This window comes from Tenrec ecaudatus, chromosome 7 (genome assembly GCF_050624435.1).
Source record: "Tenrec ecaudatus isolate mTenEca1 chromosome 7, mTenEca1.hap1, whole genome shotgun sequence".
NCBI classification, from domain to species: Eukaryota; Metazoa; Chordata; class Mammalia; order Afrosoricida; family Tenrecidae; genus Tenrec; species Tenrec ecaudatus.
Genome location: NC_134536.1, coordinates 99,391,573 through 99,416,686, shown reverse-complemented (window position 1 = coordinate 99,416,686; position 25,114 = coordinate 99,391,573). Strand labels below are relative to the sequence as shown.

The following is a 25,114-nucleotide window of genomic DNA, read 5'->3' as shown; positions in this document are numbered from 1 at the left end:
TTTGAAGAAGTTGGAAATTTGAGACATCTCTAATATCCACTTCATTGGGACAACCCTTGTACTAAACTTTCTAAAAGATATCATATTTATAGATACTATTGCTGATAAAATAGTACCTTAAAACCATGTATTATTAAATTTATTTTATGCAACTACTCTAAAAACCACCAACCTGATAATATGAATCTTCTGTAGGACAACCTGCAGATAACTTCATGGATTTAGCTGCAGATAATTACAGGAATTTATTTATCCATTCACTTATTGGAAATTTAAATTTTTTATTGTAAGATAATTTACAAATATCTCCCTATTTTTAATACTTTGAGCAATGGAACAACATTTTCTGACAAGGACACCAGTGAGCATAACACAGCCAGCTGCCTTAACTTCTCTTTTTACTCTTGTCTGAGGATGACACTTGATTTTCATTAATCTAGAGCTGCAGCACCAGTGATGACTTCAATCAATTCCTTTGTGATGGCAGCTTGGTGGGTGTGTTTGCAAGTCAAAGCCAGCATGTCAATCACCTCAGAAGCATTCTTGTTCCTGTTTTCCAGGGCTTTTATTCTCATGCGTTGCTCATGAGGGGTGGACTCCTTTAAAGAGTAGTAGATAATGTTTGCCAGATTGCATTCTTGGTAATTTTCCTGCACATAATTGTTATCGATACATACTCATGTTCTCTGCACTTGCAATGGCATTAAGGGGAAATGTGGCTTCTGTCTTATAGGAGTTGACAGACCTGGATCAATTTAAATGGAGGGAACCCTCATCAAATTCATAGTCAGTGTTTAGTGATTTGAGGTCAATAATAGGTGAAGCTATAAAAGTAGGGGCTTTGTTCCCACTTCTTGGAATGTCACAAGAAATGGGTCAGAATAAATCCTATAAGGTAAAACTCTGATTTTACCATGAATTCCTACAACATAACAGCATAACTTCTTTGGCAGCCATTGGGAATGAAGTCACCTCACTCTTCATTTGTCTAGAAACTGAGGAATTAATACCACCACAGAGTCCTCCTTGTGAGGACACACAAATAAAGTGCTTCTTCTCATCTTCAGACACCTTAAAAGCAGCTTTTCCATAAAGAGCCAGAGGTCCTACTACATACACTCAAGCTATTTTCAGCAACCTCTCAGCTCAGGCGTATTTTGCTGTTGCTACCATTTTCATAAACTGGATAATTTTCTGGCTCTTTTTGATGGACTTTAGTTACTAGTAATGCCTTTCAAAGTTGCTGTATTTTAAATTTGGGTCCCTTGCAGCTGTGGATCTCAGGCCAAGATCCCAAGAAGGCATGCCTGAGAGAACATGATGACGGTGCCAGCCTTGCTATTTATTGATTTATCTGCAGTGTATTTATAATCAATAGTGTCACATATATATTTTATACTCTGTGTCTATATTTTCTATTTGTCACTGCAATTTCAAGATATAGCAATGTATATTTATTATAAGTGTCTATTATGTAATTATTTACTGACTTTAATAATTGATGTTTATAATTGTAGGAATCAACAAATTAGGGATCAAACAGGCAATAGATCAAATAAAATAAAATAATTCAATGAATTAGATAAGGTTCGTCCTTATAAGGCATTTGTAGTATGCTTGAAAACAGATAAAAGAGGAAAATAAGTCTAGATACTAGGTAGGAGTCTTTGGTTATGGCCTAAGGAGAAAGGACTTCACTGTGAAACCAGAAGACATGACTGTGTATTTATAGCAGATACATGTCAAATAGTGTTCTTTAAGCAAATTATTCTGAAAAGAATACAGATGATATAAGATGTATAAGATGTACACATATTAATGTAGGTGACAGCTGTAACAAATGATAAGGCAGTGGGAACGGGAATAGAATTCTGGAGATGATCAATGGGAATGATTCACTTACTGTGATCAAGTGGATCCCAACTCATAGAGACTCTAAAGGACAGAGTAGAATTGCCCCAGATGGTTCCTAACACTGAAAGTCTTTATTGTAGCAAGCAACTTCCTCTTTTTCACCAGGACTGGCTGGTGGGTTTGAGCCATCTACAATATGGGTAATAATCCAACATTTAATCCATTATGCCACCAGGGATCCCTGAAGATGCTCTCGGAAGAAATAGCTGCCAAAAGTAAAACTTTTATCTGGCAGCATCACCAAGCCCAGTGGAGGATGATTCTGAAGAAAGAGGGTATATCCAAAATATAAATGCCTACAGACCTAACAGAACCTTTCCATAACACCATTATTTATCAAGATCAGTGGTTCTCAACCTGTTGGTCACCACTCCTGGGGGGCTCAAATGACTCTTTCACAGGGGTTGCCCGGTTCATAACAGTAGCAAAATTACAGGTATGAAGTAGCAACAAAAATAATTTTATGATTGGGGGTCACCACAACATGAGGAACTGTATTAAAAGGTCACAGCATTAGGAAGGTTGAGAACTACTGATCAAGATGGAAATGAGAACATTGCTTTATTATCTTATTTCAATCAATAAATACTTAGCAAATCCATACAATAAACCAGTTACTATGAAAAGTTTTGCTGACAATAAAATACTGAGCAAAATCAGAAAAGTCTTTGGTAACTTCATATAGCTTAAAATTTAAATGTCTTAGGCTGGGTTCGCTAGAGAAACCAATCAGTGGCACTCTTATATGTGTAAGAGAGAGGTTTATATCAAAGAACAATTGTATATTGAGAAACATCCCAGCCCAGTCTAGATCAATTCCACAATTCTGAAATTAGCCCATAAGTCTAGTACTAGTCCATAAACCCCTCTTTAGGCTCACTTAATCATGTGCAATGACACAAAATGCAGGAAGATCACATAACAGTGGGTGCAAAGCATCTCAGTGCAGGTCGGAGTCGCCAAGTGGCTTCTCCAGCTCTCTGCGTGTGGCTGTTCAACAGAAAGGTGAAGCAGAGAGAGAAAGCAAGGCCAGTCTTCAGAGAGCTATTTATCTTGGTTGTCCTCCAATCAAGCTGCGACCCGATTAGCAGGCTAAACTCCACCCCTTCACTCTTAATACCCTCAAGTTGACACAAGAGTATGTAATTGCCACAAACAACTTGTTGTTAGTTGCTATTGGTTAGAGTCCCAGTCATGATTATCCCAAGGGTTACAGAGGAAACTGTTCCACGGAGTCTCCTTAGCTGTAATCTTAATGGAAGTAAATCACCAAGTCTTTGCTATGGCAGTGCAGGGAGGGTTTGAAGTCGTGTAGAGTACAAGCACCATTTATACCACAAAGCCATAACAGGGCCCCATTTTCTTTTGGGAGAACGACACTTTTCAAGCCTCCTTAGTTAGAAGCATGTGTTTTAGATAAAACCGACTCTCCCATGCCCCCAGGCAAAGCGTATTTGATCTGTGCCTATCCCAACCAGTGTCTTCCTTTTCTGGTCACAGTGATTTACTGAAGGATCAAATTTGGTCTATAATGAATAATCACAACAACTGAAACTCTATTCTGGACCTGTTCTTTCTGCCCTCGGAAAACAGACGTAATTTCCTATCTGGTGGAAGCCTGGAAAAGTCACCATAACCAACTTATATAACTATAAACTCCTTACAGCGTGCTTAAGGCAGAGCCAAGAGTTACTGTTGTTGCTGTCCTTAGGTCTTATCAAGTCAGTTCAGACCCATGGCAACCTTTATGAAAGATGGAATGAAACACTACCCAGTTCGCACCATCTCACAATTGTTCCGATAATTGAGTCAATTGTTGCAGTCATAATGTCAATCTATCCTCTTGAGGGCCTTGCCCCTTTTTCATTCCCACTCTACCAAACACGATGTTCTTCTCCAGGGACTAGTCTCCCCTACAACAGGGCCAAAGTATGTAAGCGCTCTTGGGACTTACTAAAAGCCTGCAATATGCAATAATAACTTTGCCTGCTGAAAGGGAGGGAGACTCAAAGAATTTGCTGATGAATACCAAGGATTACAGCCTTCAGTGTGGATTACAACTCAATACAAAGAAGACCAAAATTCACACAACTGGACCAATCAGATTCACAATCAATGCTGATAGAAACAGCAGACAAGATATCAAAATATAGGCTGCATTAGTTAAATTAACTCCACAAGACTTCTTTAAATAGTGAAAAGTAAGGTGTGAAAGATATTAAGGTATTCCTGATGCAAGCCATGGTATTTTCAATTGCTTCATATGCATCTGATAGGTGGACATTAAATAAAGAACCCTAAAGTCTTGATGCATTTGAATTATGGTGCTGGAAAACAATATTGAAAATACATGGAATGTCCAAAGGACAAACAAATCTGCCTTGGAAGAAGTATGGCCAGAGTGCTCCTTCGAGGCAAGAACAGCAAGACTTCACTTACATACTCAAAGAATTCTCATTCATTCTTCACTTACATTCTCAAAGAACTGTGAGAATGGTGCAGGACCAGGCAGTGTTTCCTTCTGTGGTGCGGTGCATAAGGTCACTATGGGTCTTAACTAATGTGATGGAACCTAACAACAACAAAGGGGTTTTGTGAGGTAGATTTGCTTAATGCAACTCCTCTTTTGATCTCTTGACCACTACTTCCATGAGAATTGGCTATGGATCCAAGCAAGATAAAATCCTTGACAACATCAACCTTTTCTCCATTTATCATGCTATTACCTATTTATGCAGTTATAAGGATTTTGCTCTTCCTGACACTGGATTGTAATCCATACTGAAGGCTGCAATCCTTGATCTTCATCAGCAAGTGCTTCAAGATCGCATTCCTTTCAGAAAGCAAGGTTGTGTCATCTGTGTATCACAGGTTGTTAATAAGCCTTGCTCTAATCTTGAGAAGACATTCTTGTTTATATAATCTAATCCTGAATAAATATGGTGAGAGGATACAATCCTGTGACTCAACTTTCCTGATGCAGTATTCCCTTGCTCCATTCCCACACTGCCTCTCGATTCAGATACAAATTCCACATGAACACTGGCGTGCTGTGAAACACCTTTTTCTTAAAGTTATCCATAGTTTGTTATGATTCAGCCAGTCAAACACCTTTACATAGTCAATAAAACACACAAAAATATTTTTGGTATACTCTGCTTTCAGCCCTTCTTACAATGATTTCCATTCTGAATCCAGCCTGAACCTCTGGCAGCTCCTTGTTAATGTCCTGCTGCTACTGATATTGCATGATTTTGAGCAAACTTTTACTTGCATGTGGTATCAGTGATGTTGTTCTACCATTCGGTTGGGTCTCTTCTCTTTGGAATGGGTAAAAATGTAGGTCTCTTCTAGTTAGTTGGCCAGTTGCTGTCTTCCATATTTCTGGCATAGACAAGTAAGTGTTTCCAGTGCTTCCTCAACTTATTGAAACATTTTCATGGATATTCCATCAATTTCTGGAGTCCTGGTTTGGGTGCATGATTTCAGTGCAGCTTGAACTTCTTCCTTCAGCACCATTGGTTCTTGTTCACGTGCTTCCTCCTGACATGGTGGACTGTCTACTTGTTCTTTTTGGTACACTGACTCCGTGTATTCTTTCAATTTTTTTTCAATATGTCTGTTATCATACAATATTTTGCCTGTATAATCTGTTAAGGTTTCAACTTGAGCCTTGCATTTTTCATGAGTTCTTTCTGTTAAAGATATGCATAGCATGGTCTTCCTTTTTGATTTTCTAATTCTATGTCTTTGTACATTGCATTATAATATTTGACTTTGACTTTATGACCTGCCTTTTGAACATTTATATTTAGCCATTTTGACCTCATTATTTCTTCCATTTGCTTTAGTTACTTTACGATGAAGAGCAAATTTCAGAGTTTCTTTTAATATCCACTTTGAAGTTTTCTTTCTTATCTTTTAATGACCTTTTGCCTTCTTCATAAATGATGTTCATGATGTCCTCCCACAGCTCATCAGGACTTCTTTCATTTGTGTTCAATGCACCAATTCTGTCCTGAGATGTTCTAAAATTCCAGATGGGATAGACTCAAGATCTCACTTTGGCTCTCCTGGACTTTTTCTTCAGCTTTAGCCTGAACTTACATATGAGCAATTGATGGTCTATTACACAGTCACGCCCTTCCTTGGTTTTAGCTGTTGATATTGAACTTTTCCATCACTTCTTCTGACAGTTGTAATCAATTTGATTTCTGTGTATTCCAAATGGTGAAGTTCTTTTGTGTTGTTGAAAAAAAAAAGAAAGATATCTGCTATGAACAAGTCATTGGTTTTGCACAAGTCTATCAAGTGATGTCCAGCTTAGATTCTATCACTGGGTCCAACTACTGTTCCTTCTTTTTTGTTTCCAAGTTTATATTCCAATCACCAATAACTATCCATGTATATTGATTGCATGTTTGATCAATTTCCAACTGAAGGCACTTGTAGAATTCTTCAATTTCCTCATCACTGGCTTTGGTGGTTGGTGCTTGAATTTGAATAGTAACTGTGTTGATTCAATTTCCTGGAATGTGAATAGATGCAATCATAGACAGCATTGTACTTCATAACTGACTTTGCTAGCCTTTTGTGACGGTAAATGCCATGCCAGTCCCCTTGATGGCGTTATTCCTGGAATAGAAATTCATAATGTTTCTGATTCAAAGTGGCCGATACTCATCCATTTGTGCTTGCTAACAGGATTACAGTCTTTATGTGTTCCATTTCATTTTTGATCACTTCCAATTTTCCTAGATTCATACTTCACACATTAGCAGATTTTGTTCAGTTGTTTCCATTTATTTTGAGTCATGCCTCATCAGTGAATAAAGGTCCTGAACACCCACTGCCTTAGGTTTAACCCAACTTACGTTTGGTCAGGTCTTCCAAATGGTGTTAAAGTCCTTCATAGTCTGCTCTGACTATGGAAACTCTGCTGAAACTCATTCACTTTGGGTGGCCCTGCTGGCATTTTAAATACTAATGGCCTAGCTTCTAGCACCATGGCAACACGCAAGTCACCACAGTATGACAAATTGACAAATTGACCAAAAAAGTGGTGAAAAAGGTTCAGACAGTATAAAAGAGGTTTTAATGACTTGTGAGCCTGACAAATCGTTGACCAAAGCTAAATTTGTTCCTGAACTTTCTGATTAGTTGACACAATAAATTCTATTTTGTTATAAGCCACTTTGGTTTGAATAATCATTTACTTATAATAAAAAGAAGGTTAACCAATATTTGCTACAGAGAAACAAAAACCACAACAAAAACAAAATCTGCCATGTCCTTTTTGCTCCTGACAGCAGATACATTTGGAAATAACTTTTCTCTAAAAAATTTTTTTGGCAAAATCATGGTATAAGTATAAAACATTTGATTTCTAAGAAGAATGGTAATTCATGGAAATAATTACATAAATACCAATGGAAAATCAGTGTCTTTCAGTATGTTTTAAATTATGCTATAAGGTTCTTCAATTACCAGACCTCAGACAAATATTATTTAGGCCATCATAATATAAATATATATAATTAATGCTCTTAGAGTACTACTGAGTTTTTTTTTTTAAATCATTGTGCTTTGTTTTCTTCCAGGTTAAAATGTTATAAGATGAAATAATTTTTGTTCTAGAAAATTCCACGTTTCATTGGGGAAGATGAGCATATAAACAAATATAATATCACACTGAAGAGACGTCCTGCAGGATAGCGACCAATTAAGAGGGTCATGCTGGGAGCTCTGCAGGGATTGGGCTCTCTTAGATTGGGGACCCCGTGGCTGACTTGGGGAGCCGGAGCATATAATTAGGGCTCACAGCACCCCGGAGCTCTTCTCCAACCAGGGGTGTTGTTCTCCCCCAGCCCCACTCCCAGCCCTGCTCGGTACCTGTGCTCACCACGGAAAGCTGGCGATCTTCAGCCTGGTACCAGGACTACTCTAGCCTGTGGCACCTGCATTGCTGTGGTTCCCGTAGGGGTCAGCACCCGCCTGCTGACCATGCACAGTCTCAGCTGCTATGCCTGGAGTCCACCTGCAGCCTCCCATGTGACTTTCCCTGCCACGGCCGGATACGCCCTCATGGTGCAATCCTGGCTCTCTCAGTTGCAACTGGAGACCAACCACCTCCCCAACCGTGACCCCATGCCAATCCGCACTTACATGGAGGTGACTAGAGCCACCCTGCTGCTCTCCCGTGGCCCCTACACTAGCAAACGGTTTTGTAGTTTATGTCAATATTGGAATAGTCATCTTGTAACAGATATCTTTTACAAGCCTCAGGGATGGGCCCTGGTTGAATGGGCACATAGCATGCTAAAATTTCAATTATTAAAACAGAAGGGGGATGTGGTTTGAATTGGGGAGTGACAACCCCCCCCCCCCACTAATCATGGGTGCAGTAAGCACAATTGTATTGTGAGGTATATATATATAGTCAAATAATGTAGTCAGACACATCTCATGGTAGCAATGCTCACCTCAGCCCCGCTTGGTGGTTCATGTGGAGAGAGGGGGAAGGGAAGCAGGACCAGAGAAAGGGAAACAGGAGGAGAGGGAGCCAAGGAGCAGAGAGAGAGAGAGATCTGTTGCTAACCCAGGCCTATATACCTTTTGAGGGCGTGCAAGCCCACTAATTACAGGTAAAGACACACATCACAAGAAGGGGTTGTACTATAAGTTATACAGAAATGAGAGGGGGACAACCTAGGTATATACACGCAATAGGAAGAGGAGGGATTTGGGGTATACATGTGACAAGATGGGCAGATCCCAGATTTAGGATGGGAGCTTAGGTCTGACATGTTCTCTGGATCTCCATAGGAACCGTTATCAGTAGGGTGAGAACTCCACCTACAGGAGCCAAAGCCATGACTGCAAGCCTGGCCATTGTCCTTAACAGCAGGGAGCAGGGCCCACTGCAGTCTGGCAACTGATTGCCCTCAGGGAGGATACCTGTAAGCATCTGACCTCCCCCCACAGCGGGAGACAAAAGGAAATTCTGTACATGACAAGCTTCATTTAGCTTTATTAGCTAAAAATTTGTTTTCTGCCTATCAAAAGCTTCTAACATTAGGTCAGATAAATGTGTTTCTACCCTTACAGAGAAAGATGATCCAGAGGACATCTGGCAGACGGAAGACAATGGTGTCTGGGATCCAGGGTTGCTAACCTCCCTTGGGAGGGGCTGTTTGTTTTTTGTCTTTTCAGGTGGAGTGGGTAAATGGATTCCCCCTTGGTAGCAACTTTGGCCTAAATCCAGGAAGGAGAGGACAACCAACCAACAGCATGATATGGAGGATGGGAAGACACCCCAAAGACCTCATTTCCTGTTGCTGAGGTTACCCAAATATCAAGATCTCGCAGATTCATGAGAAGGGCAATTGTTGCCTTTCTGATATACATAATCATCTCGACTATTGCTGATATTACCAGAGACATTCAAGGACTGAACATTTTTATGCAAAGTGATTAGACTGCTACAACAGATTGTTCATTGACTAGATCAGATTATGGACTTCCCATATAGTTTGATGCTAAAATGTTAGAATGTTGCAGATTTTTTGCATACTCCTATCCTTATAATGAAGTCTTTCATGATTCATCCTTAATTAGAAACCATTTACAAAGATGTAAAGGAAACATCTCATTAGGTATCAATCAGCTTAAAAGAAATTTTCAATCGAAGTCTTTCACATAGCTGAGGTAAGGCAAACATGTCTGTAGATATCAAACAGCTAAGGAAGGAGATTTTTAATACATTTAGATTTTCAATCATACCCTAGCATTGACACTATTAAATAATTGGTGGATGGGCTGGGGTTGGAGCTATTATCCCCTGAGCCTCAATTCAAAATATTTCCCATAGTGTAAGTTTTGGTCTGGCTGTATTGCTTATTTCCATTCATTGTGTCTTGGCAGATAGAAGACTTTGAAGTATAGAAAATGACCATGTCACCTCTGTAGCCCTTTTGAATTTAATACATAAAACAAAAGGGGGAAATATAGGAAACAGAATTGTTAGATCTCTCTGGAGCTAGAGCTATACCTCGGTCCTTGGCCCCGCATGAGAAAGAATTCACCCCGAAGCCTGGTTCGTGATCCAAGTGAGTTTTATGAGAGTTAGAAGAAGTTTCAGGTTTACACGGCACCCATAGGACTCCTCCTGAACATGCCGCTTGGCGGAAGCTGCTCAGCGTCACGCGGAAAAGTGTGTCTCGACTCTGGGCTCCTGCCTGTTCAAAGATTCCACGGGGAGGCGTGGTGGATGACCCCTGATCAACTCCATTGGCTGAATTGAATTCACCTGCCCTAGATGGGCCAATCCAGGTGGCCTAGGTGGGCTAATTCAGGTTTAGCGCCCACCCATGCCTACCATCCTGAAACATGAACCTCTGAGCATATGCTGTAAGCCACTCCATTGTTCCCATGCTTGGCTCTCTGAACATGCGTTAATGGACATTTTTTAGCCCTGCACTAGCCTACCCAACAGAACTGGGAAGAGAGGTTGTGCACACAAACTCATCAGGGCTCCTGTGGAGGCAACCTTCACATTCATGGGATGGAGATGCACTCCAATACCATTCTCCTAAGTAAAAGTTATTCCCCCAAATGTCCTCATAATAATGCCAATTTTAAGGTGCTTTTTGCAAGCACATGTCTTCTATTATACACGCTTGAAGGTCCACTGTTTAAGGCTATCTGTCTGAAGGTTGTCTGCCATCAAAAGCAATCAGACAGACCCTATTGTCTGTCCCACCCTAAGTAAGACCCACTTCCCTCAGATAAGGATCATAGATTGTTTCCCTGGAGAAGAAGAGCTCAGAGAGATCTAAGGTCAAGCCAGCTCAGAGACAATCAGGGTTAGGCTGCCATCTTGATGCTAAAGTCCACCCATCTTGATATGTATTTGCCTTCTTGTCGCATGTATACCTCCAGGGCCTCCTTTTTTCTTTTTTTTAAAAATCATTTTATTGGGGGCTCGTACAATTCTCTTTTTTTTACTTTTTATTAGAGGCTCATACAACTCTTATCACAATCCATACATATATATACATCAATTGTATAAAGCACATCTGTACATTCTTTGCCCTAATCATTCTCAAAGCATTTGCTCTCCACTTAAGCCCTTTGCATCAGGTCCTCTTTTTACCTCTCCCTCCCCACTCCCCTCTCCCTCATGAGCCCTTGATAATTTATAGATTGTTATTTTGTCATATCTTGCCCTATCCGGAGTCTCCCTTCACCCCCTTTTCTGTTGTCCGTCCCCCAGCGAGGAGGTCACATGTAGATCCTTGTAATCGGTTCCCCCTTTCCAACCCACTCACCCTCTACTCTCCCAGCATCACCCCTCACACCCTTGGTCCTGAAGGTATCATCCACCCTGGATTCCCTGTGCCTCCAGCTCCTATCTGCACCCGTGTTCCTCCTATTCAGACTCTTGCAAGGTAGAATTCAGATCATGGTGGGGGCAGCAGGGGAAGAGGAAGCATTTAGGAACTGGAGGAAAGCTGTATTTTTCATCGGTGCTACATCGCACCCTGACTGACTCATCTCCTCTCCTAGACCCCTCTGTGAGGGGATCTCCAGTGGCCAACAAATGGGCTTTGGGTCTCTACTCTGCACTTTCCCCTTCATTCAATGGTAAGGTTTTGTTTTTTTTTCTGATGATGCCTTCTTCCATGTGGCCTTTGTTGCTTCTGAACTAGATGGCTGCTTGTTTTTCTTCAAGTCTTTAAGACCCCAGACGCTATCTCTTTTGATAGCCGGGCACAATCAGCTTTCTTGCCTCCTTTTCTTTTAAGGAGTATACACTTATCTATTCCCTCCTGTTGCGTGTATGCTCTAGTGCAGTGGTTCTCAACCTTCCTAATGCCAGCATCTTTTAATACCGTTCCTCATAATAACATGTTCCTCATGTTGTGGTGACCGCTGCTCTAGTACGACCGCTTCCTATTATGCAGCGATTCTCAACCTGTGGCTTGTGACCCCTTTGGCAGTCAAACAACCCTTTCACGGGGGTTGCTCAATTCAGAACAGTAGCACAATTACAGTTGTGAAGTAGCAATGAAAATAATTTTGTGGCTGGGGGACACCACAGCATGAGGAACTGTATTAAAGGGTCACAACATTAGGGAGGTTGAGAACCACTGCGTTTGTATGAGCTTACTGTGTTTTGCTGGCCCGAGATTTTATATCTGTAAGAGAATAAAGGATGGTCTCATTCTGGTTCCCATCATCATGAAGCAGGTGAGCCTGTGCATGCTTTGTTTTGTCTGATGTCTCTTTAATTTACCCCTCAGTTACACAACCACCCCTTGGACCCATTCGGTGTGGAGGTTGACTGCCCACCCCACCCTGCCATCTTAAGCTTGCAAACAAAAATAGGTTGAGAATAAAAGACTGGCAAGAAGTACACCCCCAAATGGGAATTTAAAGAAAGCAGGAGTTGCAATCCTAATCTCTGACAAAATAGATCTTAAGGTGCAAGTCTTTATAAGAGATAAGAACGGGCACTATATAATGCTCAAGGGATCAGTAGATCAAGAGTCCGTGACCTTGATAAATATATACACACTCAATGAGAGAACAATGAAATCCATCAATCAAATTTTTCAAAAGATGAAAAAAGAAATCCCAAGTTCAATAATCATATTAGGTGACTTCAATACACTGCTTTCCAAGAAAGAAAGATCAATGAGGGAAAAGCTCAATAAGGAGGGCACAGAACTAAACTCTACAATTAGGCAAGTTGACCTGACAGACATAAGGTATAAAAAAGTCACATTCTTTTCAAGTTCACATGACATGTACTCAAAAATTGACCATATGCTGGGACACAAGTAAATTCAAGTATATATAGAAATCACTCAGACTTCCTTCTCAAACCACTACACAATAAAGCTGGAAATCAATAAAAGGAAGATAAAAAAGCAAGGGCAAACACTTGGAGGATGAACAACTTGCTCTTCCAAAATGAGCGGATATTGGTCCAAATTAAAGATGAAATTAAGAAGTTTTTGGAAACCAATGAGAATAAGAATACAATGTACCAAAACCTATGGGATACAGCAAAAAACATTTATCAGAGTATGCTTGATACTGGTAAGTGTTCATATGAAAAAGGAAGAGAGACTAGTGGTTGAAACAATATCACAAAACCTCCAACAATTAGAACAGTGTCACCAGAATAATCCCTCCAATAGCAAAAGAAAAGAAATCATAAAAGTCAGGGTGGAGATAAATGAGTGGGAAAATTCAAAAATTGAACACAGTAAAAAACTGGTTCTTTGAGGGGATTAATTGAAATAACAGATTATTGGCAAACCTAACCAAAGAAAGGAAGAAACAGACATCAATAGCCAGGATGAGGGATGAAGCAGGGCTAATTGCAAGAGATTACAATGAAATTAGAAGATCAATTATGCAATACTATGAAGGTCTGTATTCCAATGATTACAACAATTTGGAAGACATGAACAAATACTTGGAAGAAAATTACCTCCATCCAGTACAGAGATCAAGAGCCTGAACAGACCCTTAGCAAAAGAAGAAATAGATACAGTTATCAAGGAACTTCCAATTTAAAAAACTCCTGGCACAGATGGCTTCACAGGAGAATTCTACCAAGCATTCAGGGAAGAGCTGACATCAATCCTACACAAACACTTCCAAAGCATAGAAAAGGTTGGCAAACTCCCAAACGCATTCTATAAAAGCTAGAAAAACACTGATACTAAAGAAGGCAAGGATCCCACAAGCATAGAGAACAGATATCGCTTATGAATATCAATGCAAAATTCCTTAACACAATTTTGGCCAATAGAATGCAAAAGTGCATAAAATGAATAATTCGCCATGACCAAGTGGGATTCATCCAGGGATGTAGGTGTAGTTCAAACATTGAAAGTCCATTAACATTGTCCATCACATTGACAAGAAAAATGACAAGGACCATATGATAATATCAATAGATTCAGAAAAAACATTTAACAACATCCAATACCCTTTCCTAATTAAGACACCTAAGAAGATACTAATATAAACTAATATACTAATATACTAATATACTAATATAAACTGTATATGAAAAACCAACAGCCAGCATTATAGTCAATGGAGAAAAGACGAAAACAATCCCACTGAAAAAGGGGATCAGGAAAGGATGCCCCTTGTCCCCACTTTTATTCAACATTATTCTGGAGGTCCTAGCTAATAACATAAGACAACGGAAGGACATCACAGGTATTTGTCTGGGGAAAGAAGAAGTGAAGCTACCATTATTCAAAGGTGACATGATTCTATATTTTAAAAACCCCAAAAGCTCCACATTAGGAGTACTTTAAGCAATAGAAGAATTTGACAGAGTGGCGAGATACAAGATCAACAAACAAGCCAAACAAATTGCTATATACATTGGATAAGCTCACAGATCAAGAAGGAGGTACCATTCACGATAGTCAAGCATAAACTGAGATAGCTAAGGACATACCTAACTAAAAAAAAAAAGATATGTAGGATGAAAACTACAGAACTTTCTTACAAGAAACCCAATGTGACCTTCACACATGGAAGACTATACCATACTTGTGGATTGGAAGACTCAGCATTGTAAAGATGTGAACCCTACCCATTCTATGTAGTTCAATGCAATCCCGATACAAATGACATCATTTTTTTCCCAAGGAAATGGAAAAATTAACTATAACATCATATGGAAAGGGAGAAAACCCAGAATTAGTGAAGAACTCCTCAAGAAGAAGAATGAAGTTGGAGGAATTGCATTACCTGACTTTAAACCTATTGTATTGCCAAAACAGCCTGTTACTGGTATCATGACAGATATTCAAGCCAGTGGAATGGAACAGTAAATCCAGAATTAAAATCAGCAGCATACAGGCAACTGGTCATTGATAAGGGCTCCCAAAGCATCAAATAGGAAATGTATGCGTCTTTAACAAATAGTGCTGGAAGAACTGCATATCTATCTGTAGAAAAATGAAGCAAGACCCTTACCTTGCTCCATACACAAGAATAAACTCAAAATGAATCACAGACCTCAAGGTAAAACCTCAAATGATTAGGATCATTAACAAGAAAATTGTGATAAACCTAAGAACCTTGGTGCAGGGAATACACAAGCTATCAGAAATTGGGAATGACACACACTCACAGGAAGCTAAAATAGACCAGTGGGGCAAACTAAAGATGAAACACCTGTGTACATTGAAAGACTTCACCAAGAGATTAATAGCCCACAGATTGGGAAAAGATATTTAGCAATGATACATCAGACAAAGGGCTCATTTCTATAATCTACAAAACTCTACAGTCCTACAGCAAGAAAAAAAATGCATTGTCCACTGGGGAGGTGGGCAAACGACTTGAACAGAAGATTCACTAGGGAGGAAACCCAAATGGCCAATAAGTATATCTGAAAATGTTCCTGATCATTAGCCGTAGGTAAATGCAAATTGAAACAACTATGAGATACCACCTAACACCTTCAAAGAGCCCAATTCAAAATATCAGATAGCAACAACTATCGGTGGGGGTGTGGAGAGGAGGGAACTCTCCTCCACTGCTGGTGGTCTTGTAGATATGTACAGCCACTGTGGAAAGCAATTTGGTGTTATCTAAAACAAGTGGAAATTGAGTTACCTTATGACCCAGAAATTTCTCTACTGGGCATATACCCAGAAGAAGTAAGAAACAAACCATGACCAGACATCTTCTCCAATGTTCAGTGTGGAGCAGTTCACAATCTCAAAGAATTGGAAACAACCTAAATATCCATCGATGTACTAAAAACTGGTATATGCACACAATGGAGTAGTACACATCCCTAAAAAGCAGCAATGAAAACATGAAGCATATTGTCTCATGGAAAGAATTGGAGGGAATTATGCTGAGTGAAATTAACAAAGCACAAAAGGACAAGTACAACATGATTCCACTGAGGTAAGTTCAAACAGTACAACAGGTATAGAGGAAAATGAACATAACACAATAGCACTGGGACTGAACGACATCTCTCCCTCCTCGCTCATGCCTTTGAGGCCCACAGAGGGAGGAGGGGAGAAAACTGTTGGCTATGGGGGAGTAGGATACCAATCTCCCCATGGAGAAGGTATCATTTATGTGTCCACCAGAAAGGGAGAGAGCTGACTTCATTCCACTGCACCAACCCTGGAGGCCAACAGACTTGCCTGGAATGGCCCATTAGCAGAGAGGACTTCAAGGATGGCCCAGCTCAAGTCACGATGTCCCCCTCCCCAGACAGCAGTGATGCTGAGGGCGGGACTGAGGATAAATTCTAGGGAGAAAGACTGGCCTGTCCTGTCCACATGAGAACAAACTAAGAGAGAGTACATCTCACCCTGGTGCACCAAGCCCTGAGGACAACGTTCCTGCCTGGAGAAGCTTGCTCAAAGGGAGGACTGCAGAGCTGGCCCTAGTTTGGGACATGATGTTTCTTCTCTAGATCATAGACATATAGAGGACAATAATGAAGATATAGTGGAGAGAGGGCGGTTGGTCTGACCTTCCCACAGCTAGGCAAACCAAGAGGGGAGCAAAACAGAACAACAGCGGGAACCAATCCAGCAAGCCCCCGAGGAACCCTTGAAAACAGACCTCTGACCTCTGACTCAGAGAGCAGCACTTGGCACTTCCTCTGGACTGGTTGGGGATAGTCACGAATGTCACCACTTAGACCTCGAATTATTGATATCTTAAAAAAAAAATTTCTATCTACATAAGATGGACAGATTTAGCAATCCCAAGGACACAGTAACTGACAGTTGGGGTAGGGAGGAAGGAAGCAGGCATGGAAGAGAAGGAGGGGGGAAGGGGACAGTAAGCCAATTATGTCAGGGACAGAGGAATAGCAAGGGATCAAAAATCAGTGGTGAGGAGAGTGCAGTGTCCCTGGGGGCGTTTGACCAATTGTAATGTCTCCAAGAGGAAATACTGACAGACAAACAGGGGGTAAGCATGATAGTGGGACAGGAGGAAATAAATAGAGGACACGACTAGGAAGTAAAAATTATATATAGGCATAAATATAGATATGCATAGATATAAAGCTATAAGTACATAAAGGTAGGTGTATTTATCTAGGTATGTATAAGTAAGTAAAAATAATAAGGAAGCAGATGGACTTTGGGTCTCTACATAAATCCTACCTCAGTACAAGAAAGGTTTGTTTTAATAATGTGGAAATGTATGATACTCACATTACCAACACGATCACTGAAGACAAAATGGGTGCATAAGCAAATTGGGCAAAGAAAGCTGATGGTGCCCGAGTATCAAACGATATAGCATCTGAGGTCTTAAAGGCTTGAAGTCAAGCAAGTGGCCATCTAGCAAGGATGTAATAAAGCCAACATGGAAAAAGCACACCAGCCTGTGTGATCATGAGCTGTCGACAGGAAAAGGCATCAGAAGCTCAAAAACCAATGTGTTAGTCTGGGTGCTTTAGAGAAACAAATTCACAGAAACTCATGAATAAGAGAGAGTTTTATAGAAAGGTTAAGTGTGCATCACGAAAACATCCCAACCCACTACTGTCCAAGCCCACAAGTCCAACATTAACGCATTAACCCATATGTCCAGCACCAATTCACAAAGTCCTCCTCCATCTCACAAAAAGACGCAATGATGCCGACTGCAGGAGGAAAGTCCAGTCAATGAATATGTAAGCATCTCAACACTGGCAGGGGTCTCCACACAGCTGCTCCAGCACCCAGGGCTGCATTGTGGTGGGTCCATGTGGCTCCTCCTCAGGGATGTCTTGCAGGAAGTGAGTCTTGCCAGCTGAAGTAGGGAACTGGCTAAGGCAGCTGCACCCTTGTCCGACCATCAGAAAGCAAGACACCTGAGAACTAGAAAGGCAAGGCTCACCAAGCCATTTATTCCTCTGTCCTACAATTAACCCTGCATGTGTTTATTGGCCAGGTTGGTACATTAAACTACCTCAACAAGTCATAAAACTGATGTGAAGGAACATAGACAAGGTGGAGACCCAAAGCCCATCTGTAAACAATTGGACAGTCCCTCACAGAAGGGCCACATAGAAGGGATGCTATATCCAGGGTGCAGTATAGCACTGATGAAACACACAACTATCTTCTAGGTCTTTAAAATTTCCTCCTCCACTATATGGCCCTTGTCTTCCCTCATGAATCTCACTCATCGTGCATATGTAAATGGGTACAACCAAGATCCTTCAATACACGAAATTCAAGGTAGAGACTCCCCCGTGAAACAGGAAGGGGAGTGCTGACTTGCCCCTTGGGAAGAGAGGAGAGAAAGGTGGGAGGGGAAGCAGACAGCTATGATGACTAACAGCACTCAAAGGGAATGAGCATCAGAATTTAAGGAGAACTGACACATGGGATGGTGTAAGTTAGGCAAAGTCATCATAATAATGTTAATACATAACCTACTGAGGGTTCAGGGGACGGTAGGGTGGGGGAGGGAGGGGATAATGGGGAGCTGATATCAAGGAGTTTAAGAAGAAAAGAAAATGTATTGGAAATGATGAGGGTAGTAATTGTACAATTATGTTTGATCTAATGAAACTGTGAATTGTAATAACATCTGCAAGCGCTCCTAATAAAATTTTTAAAAAGTAAATAATGCACTGAAATCAGTACATATTTTATGTTGAATTTTATCTGTCTGTTTTAGGTCTTGATCTTTAAATTATTCACACATTTTTACCTGCAAGAAATGACAAATAGTATTTAGAGGAAATTTTTCACATTACATATCAGCATTACTAAAAATTACCTTAGAAATGTTATATTAGGGATAAATCAGATTTTCAGACATGAAAGAATATAGTGATGTCTCCTTAACTCTGAGTTTCCCTCATACAACTGCAATTTATCCAGTCTTATTTGTTGATAATTGCAGTCAAAGCTGGTCTGACTCATCACGAGTCCATGCACAAACAGAAGGATACATGTCTCTGTCCTGTGTAATCCTCATAATTGTTGTACTTGAACTCAAAATTGTTAGAGCCATATGTCAATTTCTCTCTTTTGGAGGTCTCATCCTTCTCATTGACCTTCTACCTTACCAAGCGCAATGTTCTCTTCCAGGGATTGGTCTTCCCTGAGAACCTACCCCAAATGCCTGAGAGACCAACTCTCTCTGTCCTTACTTCAAAAGAGCATTCTGCTGCACAGTTTTATGTCTTTAGGGCAACCACGAGAATTTTTGATTCATCATTCTTTACTCTTTTCTGTTGGGGATAGTTTGTGTACCTTAGAGAAACAAATACACCGAAACTTATATGTATAACAGAGAGTTTTATATATCAAGGTAAGTGTACATCAAGAAAACATCCCATCCCAGTGATGCCCAAATCCACAAGCCCAGCATTCGCCCATCTGTCCAACACCAATCCACAAAGTCCTCCTCCATCTCACAAAACACACACCATGATACCAACTGCAGGAGGAAAGCTGAATCAGGGAGCGTGTAAATATCTCAGTGCTGGCAGGGGTCTCCACACAGTTGCTCCAGCACCTGGTGTTGCTTCGGGGTAGGTCCATGCGGCTTCTCCTCAGGGATGTCTTACAGGAAGTGAGCCTTGCCAGCTGGAGCAGGGAACTGGCTAAGGGAGCTGCACCCTGGCCTGGCCATCAGAAAATAAGAGACCTGAGAACTAGAAAGGTGAGAATCACTGAGCCATTAATATCTTTGCCCTTCAATTAACCTCAATTAATCGTCCCGGTTAGCACAATAAAATTTAACTATCTCATAGTTAAAAAGTACTCATATTTGTCATAGAAAGGGGACATCCAATTATAGAGTTTCTACTTTTATTTCTAAATGGGAGAGAGGGCAAAAGGAAATAAAAACAATCATCCAAACTTCCCCAACCTTATTTTTCACACATAATCAAAGCAATCACTTAAAGCTTTTAACAATAACCTAACCCTCACAATTTAAAAAGCAAAATACCTTCTCCTCATTCATTGGTTACCTTGTTATCTGACACTTCACATTTATAGTCATGAATGTTGAGATATGGGGCAGGAGTAACACTGGCTGTCCGGTCATGTGTCAACTTAGCTAGGCCATCATTCTCAGTGATCTGACAATTATTTAATGATATAATTTGGCAGTTATTTAATAATGATGTGTTTATCCTACATTTTGTCTTCTGATATGGTCATTTACATTTACACATAATGCCAATTTTAGTTAACAACCTGGTCTTTGGAATTTAGCAAGTTCAAATAAGTGAGGAGAGAGTTTAGAGAATTTGATAACACAATTATATTAATAGCAGCAAGTAGTACCTACATTACACTTAGTATATTAGAAGGTTTCAGATTTTTCATTTAACTAGCTCATTATTTTTCATTCAAATTTTCTGTGAACTTTTTGCCGTATATTTTTATGTCAGACACTATCTAGGTATTTGATACATATTTCCAGTATTCAATACTCCAGCACAGGGAGCTTAGGAATCTTGCCCAATGTCCCTTGACTGTTCAGAGGTAGTGCTCAAATGGCAGCTCAGGCCAGGAGAGTCCATGCTCTTACTCACTGCCCGATGTCCTCCATGGGTCTGTCAAAACAAGGGATAGCAAGTCACCAGGACACTGCTACATACTCTCCCATCTATCTATGAGTCAAAAATTCTACATATGCCGAGAATCCCAAGGATGAGTCTGATTTTCAAAAGCCAATTCTTAGGCTGAGCTCTCAATGCTAGAGTTTGGCTGTAGGAAATCTACCGTCTGCCTCGTATAGTTATCAGAAATTTAATTCTAAGTTTTATTTTCTTCTCACTGAGTGCCATTAAAAATGCCTGCCAATATAATATTTGATATCTTGTTATAAGCAGCAGTTAAAAAAATTTGCTATTTGGGGGCTATAAAATAACCCCTGAACATTTCTCATAATAAGTCACTAAGACTTTCTTAAATAGCTCAAAGAAGGCAAATACATATATATTGCATACTTTGAGGTTTTACAGATATTTAACACATTTGTATCTAAAGTAGTTAAGAATAAGAAATGCTTATTTTTAATTTTCACTTAATTTCTCCTCAGTTCATATCTATATTAAAGATATGTACAGAACAAAAGATTAAGATAATAGGCCTGAGGGTTTCAAGTAGTAGGACAACAAAATGTCTTTTTGAATCACAAAACAAAGAGCCAACTAAAGTTTTAATCCTCACCCTCAGCGACTAGCAAAGAGACCAGTATTCTATGTCACCATTTCTAAATTTGATTTTAGTTGAAAAAGATGTACTTTTTCCTCTCCACCCCATTGCATATATTCCAGTTATTTTTGTCAGATGACTAGTATACTTATTAAAGAAATAAATATATTTTACATTCTTCACTTTATTCGTTCTAAAGTCATAGAGGCAACATAGAAGTAAAGATGAGAAGGGATAATATTTAGAGATTAAAATAATCATACTGAGTTTGTGCTCCATGGTGATGCCAAGCTAGCCACTTGGCCTATTGGAATGTTAATTTTCTCATCTATAAAAGGAAGAGAAAAACACTAACTTTTCTAATTATCTCACAGAAGTACCAGAAATAGTAGGTGGGAAAATACTGATAATAGGGACTGCTACATTTTCACTGCCTCTTTGAGTCCGTCACAACTGTTTGGCTTTCCAAGAATTAATAGGTGCACAAAAGCCAGGAAGGCAGACCGTATATTGTATAAGCATGCTGTGTCATTCAGCAAAATGTCTATGTATAGGCTAACAGACTTTTGGTAAACAATAGTAGTCATGTTCTAACAAATGCTGTGTGTTACGACAATTTTCCAATAAGAAGAGGAATCTTTTCCTAATGTTCACAAAGATCCTTTGTGTGGTGATAGAGGAAGCATTGATCAGGCTTCCTGTGTCTCCTTTCTCCAATTCAATAGTCATACTGTAGACTGCAAATTACTCCTAAATTGAAAATTAGAAAGTGTTCTTCTTCTGCATGAACTCCTACAATGACTCTACAATTGTACTAAAAATTATGTCTAAATTTCCACACGTGACCTGGGCGAGACCACCTCTCCACTAGTCTCATTTCCCCTTTTCCTAGTTAGACCCATCATACGCACCAATTAGAACATACCTAATGGTCGTCAAAGAGCATGCATTTTCTTGTTTCAGAGTCTGGGAAAACAGTACTACTGCCTGAAGCATCCTTCCGTCCATTCTTTGATATGTGCAGCTTTGATGTCACTTTCAATGCCATCTCCTCAAGGAAGTCATCCTTAAACAGCCCTTCTACTAGGGCCTGTGGTACCCTATGTTCATTCCAACAGTGTCTCTTGTAGTGACCTATTTACTCATGTGACTTCCTCAAGTCGTTAATTAACATGTGCCCCTCAGTTTTGTGCTTGAAACATATAGGACCCCACGTGTATTTTCGGAATCAGTGAATTATAAGGAGATCGGGTTTCTTGTATTGAATTTGCTTCTCATTGACTGCGTAACACTGAACAAGTCCTTTGATCTGCAATATCTCAGTTTTCTATTAAAATAGAGAAGTTTGGATTAACTGTTCCACAAAGGATTTGGGCAGTCCCAAATTTCTATGATTTTAAAGAAAGTTTATCTTAAAATCAAAGAAATTTCTTTTAATAAATGTTATTACCCATATAGTAATTTGATATATTATTACTTTGTCACAGGTACCTATGTGCCTTAATTAAAGTAGATGAATAATAAAATTAAAATATCAAAAGATAGATCTGAGATAGCTTCTACAAAAATGTATATGCAACAAGCATTTCATTTTAATTGTAATCAGATATTTAGAGTCAACTTTTGAGGGTGCCCAAGGTGATTTGTTACTGTCGAAACCACTGATTATTGAGTCTGCCACTCACTAAGGGACTTTAATGAAATTGCAGTGCTCAGTCTAATGGAAAGGGCACTCACACCTTCATCCCTCATTTAGCAAAAGCCTAAATACCGTGACAGTGGCCTCCTCTTATAGTAGCCGCCTGCATTTCTGTGTGTCTGTCACTGTCATCAGAGCCCCTTTAATGCTGGTAGGAGGACAGCTGTTCCTTGGAAAACGGCAAAGTTATGTGCTCGCATGGTGATTTACACGGCCTGGAAAACCCCACACGCAGCGTGGCTCTGAGGCAGCACCCCTCGATGGCAGGAGGTTCTGGTCTGGAGCATTATAATTTAACGCCATTCAGGTTTGCCATTACCTGGGCATTTTCTAGATTGAATTCACAGTTCAGGAAATGAGAAATCTACCAGTGATAAAAATCAAAGAAAAATTTGATAAAATCCTAATATATCAAGTCATTATGGAAGTTTACAGATCAAAACTTCATTTTCATAATTGGCGCGTTCTATTTCCAATAAACACCACATTCTGTTCTTGGCTATTAGAGGTATTTAACTTGCCCCTAATGGACCTAAACTCACAGATAAGAAGAGTATGTATGAGGCTCTTCTAAACTTTGTCAGGGCTGTACTCACGATTTGAGTGTTAGATCCCCGGCCTTGTCCATTGGATCTAATTCAGAACTTTTATGCAGTCGTATTATGGTTTCGCCACTTCCGTTTTGTTCTTAATCTAGCATGTCTTAGAAATCTGAGATTAGGAAAATTGCCATGCCTTTCTCTAACCCAGATTCAGTCCTTCTGGTACTTGATGCTGGAATCCAAGCAGAGGAGGGGCATTCGGGGACTAGAACCCAAACATGTATGGAATGTCTGTCTGCGTATGTATCTGTCTGTGTTCCTTTCTCCAGGCTTAATTTCCAGATCATATTTTAGAAGTTTTCTAACAATTGATCATAGTAGTGAAATGCCTGGCAAGTGACATGTCATTTTACAGTGGTTTGACATTTTCTGAATGCCAAATGTAGTAGGTGTTTGACATCCCACGTAATTCACTAACAATTTATGGGGTAAGCTCCAGGGTAAATGACTTCAACACACAAGTCGTGACAATTCTGGGAATGCAGAATGGAGAGGGTGTAATTATCTCATTAGTTTTAAAGTCAATAGGCCTCAGTCAAGTGTGAATTCTTCCTTGACTAGAGTCTTCATCTTTATTATTTTGAGGATTTCAGACTATGGTCAGAGAAGCATATTATTAGTATCAAAGTGACAGTAAAGACAAGAGCTAAACGGAACTGAGAAAGGACAGGAAAGAGAGAAGGACGTCATAGAAAACAATTTCAGAAAGATTCTAAAGCCATTGTGAATTAAGATGTAGTGGAGACACCAACAGCATGTAACCAGTGTTGCTCAGTGGCTTTTCACCATGGGTCTTTCATGCATGTGAAATCCCTACTTGATCATATAACTAATGCTGCTTCATGGTTTGTTTTTTAATTTGGGATTTTATATAGAGTCGTTGGGTGGTACAAATGGTTAATATGTTCCACTGGTAACTGAAAGGTTGGATGTTTTGAGATTACCCAGAAGCGTCTCTAAAGAAAGACTTGGGTTTCTTACTTCCAAAAAACCAGCTGTCAAAACCCCCCTGAAGCACACTTCTGATCTGACACTCACGGATGCAGTAGACACAAGTCCCTGTCAGCTCAACGACAACCGACTTGGTCTTTGATTTTGATCCATTCAGAACATGATCGCATCTGCGACTCCCCTTCCACCACTAATGCTGATACATCATTTGACAATTAATCCTTAGAGGAATCCACTCTCTGTGTGCATCCACTGTACAAGATTTCTTCCAGCTTTTCTCTCTATAGGTTGTATTATGTAAACAATAATTTTCCACATAAAACAAATTGAATATGGTCTTCTAAGCTGTACGTAGTGTCCTTACTCTCACGTGGTGCAAATATCACAGAACGTGGCTCCTCTAGGTGTGGAAGGAGCAGCGTGCACTATGGAGAACGTCCACTAAAAGGGAGAATGCCCTAGGGTACCTTTGGTTAGAATGTAAAGCCATTGAATGATTGAGAGGGTTATGTCATTTGAGTTGAACATAAGTCCTCTGGCTTCTGATGGGGTGGCCATACATATTTTTGAAGTGAGTGCTTGACTCAAAGCATCAATTGTTTTACATTGTAACCGCAATAGTCATGAAGCATCTGCTTTAGGGCAGAGGAAGGAACATATTTTACTACCTTGTAACCCGTGATAGAGTCATACAAGCAGCCACCTGCCATACATTTAAGTTGAATAAATCAGTGATTTTTTGAAAGGTC

At 39.9% G+C, this 25,114-nt stretch overlaps 1 pseudogene; it reads right to left on the bottom strand.

Moving 5' to 3' along the window:
* Positions 1-431: 431 nt before the first annotated feature.
* Positions 432-1,319, bottom strand: LOC142452868 (ATP synthase F(1) complex subunit gamma, mitochondrial pseudogene; annotated as a pseudogene).
* Between the last annotated feature and the right edge of the window lie 23,795 nt (positions 1,320-25,114).